Here is a 12382-nt window from a genome sequence, read left to right as displayed (position 1 = left end):
ATTCCAGAGACTGATGCTGAGATCTTCAAGAAGCCATAGGAATGCGGGAGCATTGACACCCTTTCCCCAAGGAGCTGAAAGCCTCAGGGCCCTACAGCCTTCACCACATCATGAAAACTGGTCAATATGGAGGATGCAGGGATGCCAGCCTCCAGATGGGACTGGGGGTTCTTGCAGAATTACAGCTCATCTCCAAACGACAAAGATCAATGCCCCTGGAGAAAATGGTTGCTTTGGAGTCTGGACTCTGACATGAAAACTCACTGAGGTCCCTGTCTTCCCCAGACTCCATCCCCAAATCTCCAGTAATTTTTCAACCTGGAGCTGTCAACCCTATCCCCCCATCCTCTACTGGTGGCTGGGGGGGGGCTTGGCAGCCCTAGGAGGCTGGGTAGTAAAACTGATTCCTGGGCGTGGGGTGATGAGGCCCCTTCTTGGAAACTCACCAGGGTCATGGAGGGTGCTGGGTTGGTTACATCAGGGGTAATCAACCTGTGGTCCTCCAGATGTCCATGGACTACAATTCCCATGAGCCCCTGCCAGTGTTTGCTTGCAGGGACCCGTGGGAATTGTAGTCCATGAACGTCTGGAGGACCACAGGTTGACTACCCCTGGGTTACATTATAGGCCCAACTGGAAGGTGGAGGTGTTACAGCAACCAGTGACAGCCCTGCCTGAGAGCAGGCAAGGAAGAGTTGTGTGGATGCAGTAGAGAGAGGAGATCGGTCTCTGCCACGGAGCCATATCTGCTGGCAATCCCACAGATGAGGCTGGTCAAGTCCCCCCTTTTTCAGGCCACAGGAGAGGCACTCTATGGGAAGGAGTGGTGCAGGAATGGAGACTTGGACTGGGAGCACAAATACTTCTCTGCTTCATTCCCAGCAGAACAACATACCTAAGGGGAGATCCTTAGGGATGACATGAAGGGGGTCTACAACAGGAAAAGCGAATCTGTGGGAACTACCTATTTCATCCAGATCGGACCTATAGGATTTATTTCCACATCCCAAAATTATATCCTGATAGGAAGGAGGTCAAAATCAGCAGACATAATAAAATGTGACATCCTCTTATAAAAGATGGAAGATTCATCATATGTCCCACCCAATAAGAGACTTCAAGAAACCTGACCTAATTTTTTACCACCACCATCCACCCAAAAAAAAAAACAACGTGAGGATTTGGGAACGACTTACAAATGCAAACTGACACATGGTGACCTAAAGACACTGTTATACAGGCTACAAAAATGAAAGAAAACCTAAATTACCGAATTCAAGAACTGACAACTACAGAAGTGGAGCTCCTGAAGAAGGGAAGGCCTTTGGCGTGTCCATCAGAGGATGGGGCAAATAACCTGAAGAGACTGCTCCCTTCTGTCTCCCACTGGGGCTTTCATAGGACAGTGTGGCTTGTTAGCCAAATCAATCTGTCACGCTCCATAGATGACCCTTGTTTTTGCTAACCCAAGAAACTGGTAGGATGAAGAGCCTGATTAAATTCTGCACAGTTTTGCTAGGTGGTTATAATCTATGTTATATTAAATCCTTATCCCATTATCAGGGTTATGCTCTGTTCTCCATCTATCCTTTCTTTTTTTTCCTGGGGTGTGATGTTCCTCCTGCCCCACTGCTGTGCCCAGAGTGGGCTTCTTCCGGCCTCACAAGGGTAAGAAGAGGAGACACCACCTCTCCCTTCTCTGGGATGGTATTATTGGGTTAAATGGGGGGGGGGGAGAAATTATTTGCCTTGGAAGCACAGAAGTTTTACATAGTACCCTGGATCCTCCATGTTGCCCGATTAAGGGGAAAATGCAATTCAGACAAATTACAAAGGTGATCTGACTCCACTGGAAACAAGAGAAAGAAATTTTACTTATAAAAATAGAAGCTCATCTGACATGACATATTCATGTAGGGCCATTTAACTTATTGTGAATTGATTAACTTCAAAAAGGTTAACTTGCTACAGCTCCAAGGCCAGGTAAGAGGGGGAAGAACAGAGGTCCTAAGTAAGAGAAAACCAAAGAAAAGCAACAGTCAAAAAGGTGCAGCAATTAACCATTGAAAGGTACCTGAGTGAGAGAATTCTCTTAACTGTTTCCCTCCCAGATCCTCTTTCATGCAGACTTACAATATCTAACAGGTACTTCCTTCTATTAGGAAGTCTCCCTTTTCTGCTTCCTCCATAGTCTGGTTGCAAAGCCTTCTTTCACATGACTATGCTTGCCCCTTTTCTCCTTGGGAACTAATCAGATCCCTCTGGACTGGCTGTTCCAATTGGGCAAATCCCCCCCTCCCTTCCTCCTTCTTCCCTCATTAGCTTCTTCTCTTTCCCTCCAGAGCTGTAATCATGCTTCGGGCCCACCTGCAACCAACGCTTGCCTGTCCCAGTTGCCATCTCTCTACCCAGATTTTGAATCCAAGAGGAAGCGCTGGGCTGAAGTGGGTGCTGCCTGTTTCCCCGGTGGCCCACAGCTAGACGGAAGTTTTGGCAGATGGCATGAAGCAATCAGATTGTTACACTTAGGGCCTGCCCTAAGTCATGCCCAGTGGATTAATAAAATTACTGCCTACAATTTAGCACCACCACAACCCAGAAAACAGGCTTGACAGGAATAGGGTGGTTATCTAAGTAGGATTCCCTACTGAGAAGGGTTGAGGCCAAAACATGTCAATCGGACTTGTTGCTTCAAGACTTGTGGTCTACCTGGTGCATGCATCAAGGCTGTCCCTGAAAAGCTCATAAAACCCACACATGATTATCCCCTCCTCCTCATTCATGTGGGAACAAAAGATACTGTCCGGTGTAGCACGGAGCATATTAAAAGAGACTACATAGATTCACAGAATCATAGAATCATAGAGTTGGAAGGGACCTCATGGGTCATCTAGTCCAACCCCCTGCACTTTGCAGGACACTCACAGCCCTATCACTCATCCACTGTAGCTTGCCACCCCATTGAGCCTTCATAGAATCAGCCTCTCCGTCAGATGGCTTTCAAGCCTCTGTTTAAACATTTCCAGAGATGGAGAACCCACCACCTCCCAAGGAAGCCTGTTCCATGAGAAACCACCCTGTCAGGAACTTCTTCCAGATGTTGAGATGGAATTTCTTTTGAATTAATTTCATCCCATTGTTTCTGGTTGGGCAAGAGAGAACAACTCTGTTCCATCCTCAATATGGCAGCCTATTACATGGCTTGGGGCGGGGGGGAAAGTGAAGGACCTGGGAGCGCAGGTTGTGCTTTCGTCAGTTCTCGCTGTTAATGGCCGTGGCTTAGGAAGGGAAAGAAAAATAATGCAAATAAATGACTGGCTACATCATTGGTGTAGTCCAGAAAGGTTTGGATTTTTCGACCGTGGCTTATGCTAGGGTGATGGGGTTCTTCTCTTGGGAGATGGTTTGCACCTCAGAAGGGTAGGAAAAAATGGGTTTGCGAAGAGCCTTGGAGATCTGGTGAGGAGGACTTTAATCTAAATTCAATGGGAGAGCGAGGCAAATTCAAAACCTAGTTTGACGACAATAACTGTAGGTGGGAAGCCTGCAGATTTACAGGGAGTGGCAGGGAAGAAGGGAACCATTAACTTACAAGCCAATTCAAAAACTAAAACCCTGGAACACCCAAATGAAGGATTATGATGCCTCTACACTAATGAACGGAGTATGAGAAACAAGAAGGACAAACTAGAACTCCTAATAGAGGACTAATAGTGGGATAACAGTCATGATTAGAATATTAGGACTGAGGGGTACAACTTATTTTAAAGGGACAGACAAAGAAGGAGGAGGAGTAGCAGTATATGTTTAGAATAGAAAATCGTGGACTGGGAAGAAGGGATTGTGTCCATGTTTTACTCTTGTGGCTCTTTCCTGCACGCCCAGGGAAATGCCAATCACCACTTTGGGGTCGGGAGGTGTATTTCCTCCAGGCCAGATTGGCCAAGGATTCTGGAGTTTTTTTTGGGGGGGGGCATTTAAATGCAACCATATATTGGAATTTGTGGGGGGGTTATTTTGCCCCTTTGAGGGAGCCGCAGAAAAAAGCTGGGGGAAAGGACCATCCTGAGGGGAAAGGAAATTCTGAAGAGACATCTCTGAAAAGACAAGCCAAAAGCCATCTGGGTCTGAGGGCAGAGAACAGAATGACCCGAGAAGGTGCCTGCAGAGAACTTCAGCCTCTCGAGATCTGCAGCTTAACAAGAGCCTGAAGAAAAGCAGCAATGACACTGCCATGACAAGAACACAGCATGCCTGGCTTCTGCCATCAGACTTCACAACACGTTTGCAAAGCAAGGCCGCTGTTCAGACAACTTTCCTTCCTCCAAATAGCCAATTCAGAGCTTACTGTGAATTTGAATAACATCATGCTGGACAGCTCCCCCAGTGAGCCCACTTTGTCATTTTCCCAAGTCAACACAAAATCAGGCCTGGGTCTCAACTGGTTTCTATGCTACTCATTTATTGCTACAAGACAAAGGGAAGAGGGCAGGGAAACAAGGCCACTCTGCTTCCCAGAAAGCAGCTCATAAGGTCATCCCACCCACCCTGGTAACACATGCTGGCTCAGGGGACTGTACTTTTTGCCCAAAGCTGCCAGAAGAGTTCCCTGTCATGTAAGAAGATGTATATTTCCTGTCATGTATATTCCCTGTCATGTAAGAAGATCATAGTCTGACGAAGGGTGCTTGCACTCGAAAGCTCACGCCTTGATTAAATCTTTGTTGGTCTTAAAGGTGCTACTGGACTCTGATTTTATTGCACCAGAAGAGTTGTTGAGGATGGGTTCATTGCTGTTCACCTGTGGCAGTTCATAAACCAGCCAAACATAATGAGGCAGCCCTGTTCATTTGGGAGACCCAGAGTCAGTGTAGTTAGAAAGGACACACCCGCTCTTAATATCATTGCCCTTCATGTTGGTAACCAGGAAATGGTGCCACTCCCTGCATTTAGGGTTGTTCCTGCTAGGGGCATCAGGGTCAGTGAGAACCAAAGCTTCTGTGGACGACACTCAGTGGCTGATGGGCAATTCATAACCTGAGTGGCAGAGAGCACTTTGTCCAGCTCTTCTTCCCCATAGGGCAGGGGTAGTCAACCTGTGGTCCACCAGATGTTCATGGACTACAATTCCCATGAGCCCCTGCCAGCATTTGCAGTTGACTACCCTTCCATTGAGTACACAGAGGCTTCAGTGAGGCTCAGTGGCCCACCCCACATTTTCGCAAAACACCATCCTGCCTCTTCTGTCACAGCTAAGCCACCCAAGTGATGAGCAAACCCAGTTTTCATAAATAAATGGGGAACTGTAAGAAATCCTGTATTATTTAGCACCATTATTTGCAGTGTTCATGGAATCAATTCAAAATATCTGATTGGGTAAAAGACATCACCAAAAAGGGGGTTCTTTTTATTTGTTCTTTCCCACTAGTTGTACAAATGCTTGGCTGGTCTCACTTTTATCGCGGACACGGATTTACACATCCTTGAGGCCTAAACTGTTTTTGCTTAGCTTGCTTAACTATGTGAAGTTTGGTTCACTCGCTTGAAGCCAAAGACAAATTAGGCTGATTATGTCAGAAAGGACATGTAGGATATCTAGGAAGTAAAACTGTGCCAGAGAACTTAGGATAAAGGAAAAGAATTGCCTGTGTTATCCTCAGGCAATGTTAGCACCAGTTGCATTTTCTGCTCTAGTCAGATTTATGTGGAAAATTACAATACTGCAAAACTCATCAGCTGCAAAATGGGAAATGTGACATAATTCTATGACTTGATTTCTTCCTATTTGTATTTCATTCAGTGCGTATAGCACTGCCTGTTCTCTGGTTCATTATCTTTCCATATCTCTCCTTCTAAATATTGTCCATTACATACATTTTTATGTTAGATATATGCTAATATTTGACACATGGCATTTTGCCATGGTGTTTGCATATGAAACAGGAAAGCACAAAAGATTACAAATGCTGATATTATTACATTCTGAGTCTATTCCTTAAATATCTAATCCCCTCCATTTTTTTGATAAATTAGAGGGTTTTTGTGAAATTCAAGGTTTTAAATAACATCAGAGGTTGTGTTGTCTCTATCCTAACCTTCACTTGGCAGATTGAACCTCACTGGTACAAAATGTGGCTGCTAAAGACCTCACAGGAACACCCTGGAGGGCTCATATCCAGCCTGTACTGAGGCAGCTGCATTGGTTGCCCAGATCAGGTTGCGGCCTGGATCAGGTTCAAGGTACTGGTTTTGATCTTTAAGGCCCTTCGTGGTCTAGGACACACATATCTGAGGGACCACCTGTTGCCCTCTGCTCCCGCAGGGCTTTGCGCTCTGTGGGTACCAACTTGTTGGTCGTTCCTGGCCCTAGAAAAGCTCACATGGCCTCTACCAGGGCCTTCTCAGTCCTGGCCTCTACCTAGTGGAATGAGCTCCCAGAAAAGCTGCGGGCCCTGCAGAAGCTATCAGCATTGAGCAGGGCCTGTAAGACGGAGCTGTGGGGGTTTTATTGTGGCAGGAAACAAGTCTAATGAATACTACTACTACTACTACTACTACTACTACTACTACTACTACTACTAATAATAATAATAATAATAATAATAATAATAATAATATGTTATTTCAGTCCATATGAGGGAATTTTCCACAGCTTACTTAGTGTTGCTGCATATGGTTAAAATCACGATGTCATTCAAGTTCTTCTCTCCTGTACTTTCTGAGCTATGTTTGAGAATTACCTTGTCCTCACTAGAACTTCACAGGCAACATGAGACAAATGGGGGAAAACAGTAACTTTTTATTTTCTTCCTGGGTTAACGGAGTAAGGATGTTCAGAAAAGAGGCTTAAAACCTTTTTAAAGTGTAAGATACATCATTTGCTGGGCTTATTCAGTTAAAGTCCTGAAAACAACTTTGGGGTCATTTGCAAGAAAAGTTTGTAAAGACAGCATTTTAAAGGGAACATTTCAGACTTTGGTACCACTTGCGAATATTATAGATTCTCTTCAATAAAACTAGTTCTTGCATCATCCTATTTACGTCTCAGTACTTTAAACTTGCGTTAGGAACCCCATCACTTTGTCACAAAGATTGCGTTACAACTGATGGGCGTCGTCTTGTAAAATCAGCAGCTCCTTTAATGTAAAAGTGAGAAGCACTGGAAGGAAGATTTCTTCCTTATGATCAGGCTTAACTGTCATAATTGGGATAAATGAGAAAGTGGGTTTCATTTACATGGACACATGTAACACTATCCATATGTGAGGAGAGGCAGAGGTCCAACATGGGGCAGATTTGGGCAAGTTCAGTTTGCAGCTTGCCTATGTTTGGCTTGTTATTATATTATTGCCACATTATGCATCTCTTTTAATGAACATCTTTCTTTCATGATATATTCAAACGGCATAAAGTTATTAATAGTCTTGAAGACAAGATTGAGTAATCATGCTAATTGCACGATCAGTATAATGCGGTGGATGGAGTGTTGGGTTTGCATATTCAAGGCCCATGTTCAAATCCCCACTCAGCCATGAATCACATGACTGTCTGCCTAACCTCTCTCAAGGTTGTTTTGAGAAAGTGTTAGAGAACAAGTATGAAACACTTTGGACATTGAAATGTCCTATGGGGTAATTAGTACTGACTCCAGTGACAAAATGACAGAGATTCTTCACTTAAATCCCAAATTAAGACAATCAACCACAAGTCTCAGACAGTCCCTGGTGATGCATATTTAAAGAGTGTAATATACATTTTAAAACAATGGAAGGACAGTCAAATCAGATTTGTGATACACATTTTGCTCTATAAATTGATAGCTTTCTCCATTAAAAAAAAAAGCAATATTACCCTCCATCTCAAATACCGTTGCATATTTCACTAAATCTTTGTCCTACTTTTCAGAGACAACTCCAAACAATCAATTTATAAAGTTACCATACAAGCTGTTCACCACATTAAAGCCATTAGCAATAAAACCCAATTGTAAGGAGTTTTTTCTTCTTCTACTGACTGCTTTTGTGTTCTTGTTGAACAGGTTTTATAAGAAACTTGTTCATAACAACATGGACACTATTCTATAGAAACGGTCATTTAAATGACTTCATTTCATAATGTAGAAAATTATAAGCATTTTAACAGGATGCCACATGTTTTATGTATAAAGGCTGAAGACTTGCTGAGAGACAACAATGGAAATTGACAATCTCAAGTCAGGATCAAATTAAATGCGATGGGAAGATCCACATGCCTGCATCCATATGCCCTTCTGTTCACATGTAAAGCCAGGGATAGAAAGGACTATTTTTAGGCTAAAAACCTGCCATCTCTTTCACATCTGCACTGCTTTTGGTGCTTGCTTCCCTTCTGTTAACATGCAAATAGGAAGACAAATACTTACAGGCGAATCCTCTTATCACATCTGGTTTGACCGCAATACAACCTTCTATATAAAAAAGGGTGGTGGTAAACATGTTGGATATCAGCACTATAAAGATCCATTGTGCATGCAGAATTCTAATTAAGTAAAACAGTTCTAATTAAGCAATACAGACATAGTGCCATAGAATCACTCTGGCTAAACGAGTCCATCTAGCCTCAAACAGGGTACTAGCTGTGCTGATTTACAACAAAATATCACAGTCTGACATTATGCTAGCATTGTAATAGACATTCATTCATTCAATTACATTTGTATAACGCCCTCCCCTAAGGCTCAGAGCAGTTCACATAGAACGTAAACAGAACAATACATCAAATTCAGTGATTATAATGAATGAAAGGTAACAGTAATAATAATAACAAACTGAAAAAAATAACATTCTAACATAGTAACCATCTAACAAACCCACGATTGGTCAGATCTGTCATATGGGGTCGTGGGATGGAGTGAAATTCAGGGGCCCAGTAGATGCTGTTTTGTTTTGGTTGACCTTCTGACATTACAAAAATACTGGTCTAAGATCTTTGGACTGAGAGGACTCATAACTCTTGGGTTGCCTTCATCAAACTCACCTTTCAATTGGACTGTTGTTCATATAAAATTATATGCATACCTTTAATCCCTGATAAGAGTTTAGACAAGGCAGTTGAGAAATCATGCCCAAATCAGGGCTACCTCACATACTGTTTTAAAAATTGTAACTATCCAGCACATAAACACACCTTGGCCCCCATGTCTTGTAAACACTGGCCCACTGATTAGATCAGGGGTAATCAAACTGTGGACCTCCAGATGTCCATGGACTACAATTCCCATGAGCCCCTGCCAGCAAAAGCTGGCAGGGGCTCATGCGAATCATAATCCATGGACATCTAGACGGCCGCAGTTTGGCTACCCCTGGATTAGATTAACCAGGTTTATTGTCCTATGCTCCCCCTTTTTCTGTTGTATCAAAATTCTGTGCTATTCCTAATATATCAAAGCTACAGCATTATGCCTCTTCTGGGGAGACCCAACCCCTTTGTTCTTATAAATGTAATTCCCTGTGCCTTTGCATTTGAAATCTGATTTATCTGAGATTGGATTAATCTGCTTGAAAACAAGGCAGATTGCTTGCCTCTTAAAGTCAGTTTAAATTCTGCTAAGCAGTCTATTATTTAAGATTTGTAAATAAAATGACATTATTTGAAATGAGCATTTTAAGGGTGGCATATGTTTCTTAAGATATATGCCATTTAAAAATGCTCCCAAATGCTCCCAAAGAGCTTGATAGGCTTACCTCCAAACATTGTCACCCCTATCACTGACTACACATGGAAAGGCTAGGAACCCAAAGTCAATGTGTTGGCAAGGATCTTGTTTTATCTTAGCAGCATATGCAACAGGGATTCCTAACCAGGGGTCCTTGGTAGCTCTGAAGGGAGTCTACGGCCTTTCCTCTCTTGCCTTAACAGACTTAGCCACAAGCTAAGGAACTAGCTGCCTCCAACCAGAGGGCTCGGTGGGTAGGATACAGGTATAAAAGTCAAAGCGGGGAGGAGTTGGCTATGGCAGGATCCAGGGGTCCAGGCTGGCTTCTCAGCTCCTACCTTTCTACCCAGTCTATATGAGGCGGAGTCGCTATACTAGTAGTAAAGGCAGGGGGAGTGAAGGAGGGTGTGGGCGGTGATGTCATTTCCGGTGACATGTCACTTCTGAGAGGCATGACAAGGAAGGCCAGTTGGCATCACTTCCGGGGATGCTTGAAGCCCGAACATTTATTGCAGGGGCACCTCCACAGTCAAAAGTCTGAAAAAGTGTGGCGTACAATGTCATATATGTCAGGAAGTTCCTTTCCCATTGACTGGCCTCAAGCCAGTTAGTGAAGTGTCAATCAAATCCAAGAAGCTTGTGGGAGACAGAAAGATGGATTACATATGCAAACAGTTCTGAGGAATTCCACAGGGAACGTTTCCAGTCACAGTCAGGTTCCAAATAAGTTTTTTTAAATGCTTGCCACACTGATGACTTCAGAAACATGCTACGTTCTTGTCATCTCCTCTCCAGGCTAAACAGACCAAGCTCCCCCAACCTTTCCTCATACATCTTGGTCTCCAAATCTCTCACCATCTTTGTTGCCCTCCTCTGGACATGCTCCAGTTTGTCTCCATCCCACTTCAATTGTGGTGCCCAAAACTGAACTTAGTACTCCAAGTGAGGCCGAACCAGAGCAGAGTAAAGCGGTGCCATCACCCCCCCCCCCCGTGATCTGGACACGATACTCCATTTGATACAGCCTTAAATCCCATTTGTTGACTCATGTTCAATGTATTGTCTACTAAGACTCCTAGATCCTTTTTGCACATACTACTGCCAATACAAGTCTCCCCCATCATGTATTGGTGTAAATGGTTTTTCCTACCTAAATGCAGAACTTTACATTTGTCCCTACTGAATTTCATTTTATTTCGTTTAGCCCAGTTGTCGAGCCTATCCCTCATCCAAATCATTTATAAATATGTTGAAAAACATAGGCCTCAGGACAGATCCCTGGGGCACTCCACTTGTCACTCTTCTCCAAGAGGATGCTGAACCATTAACAAGTATCCTTTGGGTACAATCTGTCAACCAGTTATTGATCCACCTGACAGAATTAGGATCCATACCACATTTTACCAACTTGTCAGCAAGAATATCATGTGGAACCTTATCAAAAGCTTTACTGAAATCCAGATAAACTATGTCCATGGCATTCCCCTGATCCAGCAAGGTAGTCATTTTGTTGGAAAAAGATGAGGTTGGTCTGACATGACTTGTTCTTGCAAAACCCATGCTGAATCTTCGAAATGACAGCTCTCTGTTCCAGCTGCTCAAGGACCGACTGTTTGATGATCTGTTGCCAGCCACAGATGTCAAGCTGATGGGTGGTAGTTAACCAGATTCTCCTTTTTCCCATTCTTGAAGATGGGGACAACATTCGCTCACCTCCAATCATCTGGCACCTCACCTGTTATCCAAGAAGTGTCAAAAATAATGGACTGAGGTTCAGAGATGACATCTGCAAGTTCTTTTAGTATCTTTGGATGCAGTTCATATGGCCCAGAAGACTTGGTTTCATTTAAAGAAACTAGGTGTTTATATTTTGCCTCCACAGTGATCCTAGCCCACCATTCCCATCCCGCCTGTTGTGATCTTTTTGCCACACTGAGCATTATTTCCCTCACTAGGGAAGACTGAGGAGAAATAGTAGTTAAGCAGTTCAGCTCTCTCTTCATCATCCCCTACAATTTCACCCTCTTGGCCTTGCAGTGGTCCTACAGAGTCCCTACTCTTTTTCTTATTTGAAATATAACTAAAGAGCCCTTTTTTGCTATGTTTAGCACTTCTTGCTTGCTCACATTGACCTTTAGCTTTTCTAACTCTCCCTACAGTCATTGGTTATTTGTTTTTACTCATCCTTGGTAATAAGGCAATAATCTTTCCTTTGTCACCTTTCATTTCCTTCCTTCCTTCCCCTTTTCCCTGTTCTCTATTCCTCTTTCTTGAATCTCTTTGTCCTGTATCTCATGCTGGTTCTCCAGCTGCTTTTGAGATGCTAAAGACTATGGGAGGGTGAAGAATCTGTAAAGGTGGAGATGAGTTCTACCCACCTCTCATTAGGTCGAGTCCATTGTTGCCACTTAAAGAATAATGGTCATCAGAATGCAGTAGAAAGAAATCATGGTGGTTGGCAGGGACCCTCATTATAAAAGGTAAGTACAAGACAACTTGGGAGAGACAGAGAGAATGGAGGATTTGTGCCTTCCCAGCCTCAATCAGAGCAAGCTACCTGACAAAAATGCATTGCATTGAGGCTGCACATAGGTCCCGTATATATCCCCCACCACTTGCTGGTGATAAGTCCACAAACTAATATGATCTGGACAACAAATAGACAATGCATAAATATACCTGACATAC

Source organism: Paroedura picta, chromosome 11 (genome assembly GCF_049243985.1).
Source record: "Paroedura picta isolate Pp20150507F chromosome 11, Ppicta_v3.0, whole genome shotgun sequence".
NCBI lineage: Eukaryota > Metazoa > Chordata > Lepidosauria > Squamata > Gekkonidae > Paroedura > Paroedura picta.
Note: the sequence above shows the minus strand (reverse complement) of the source record.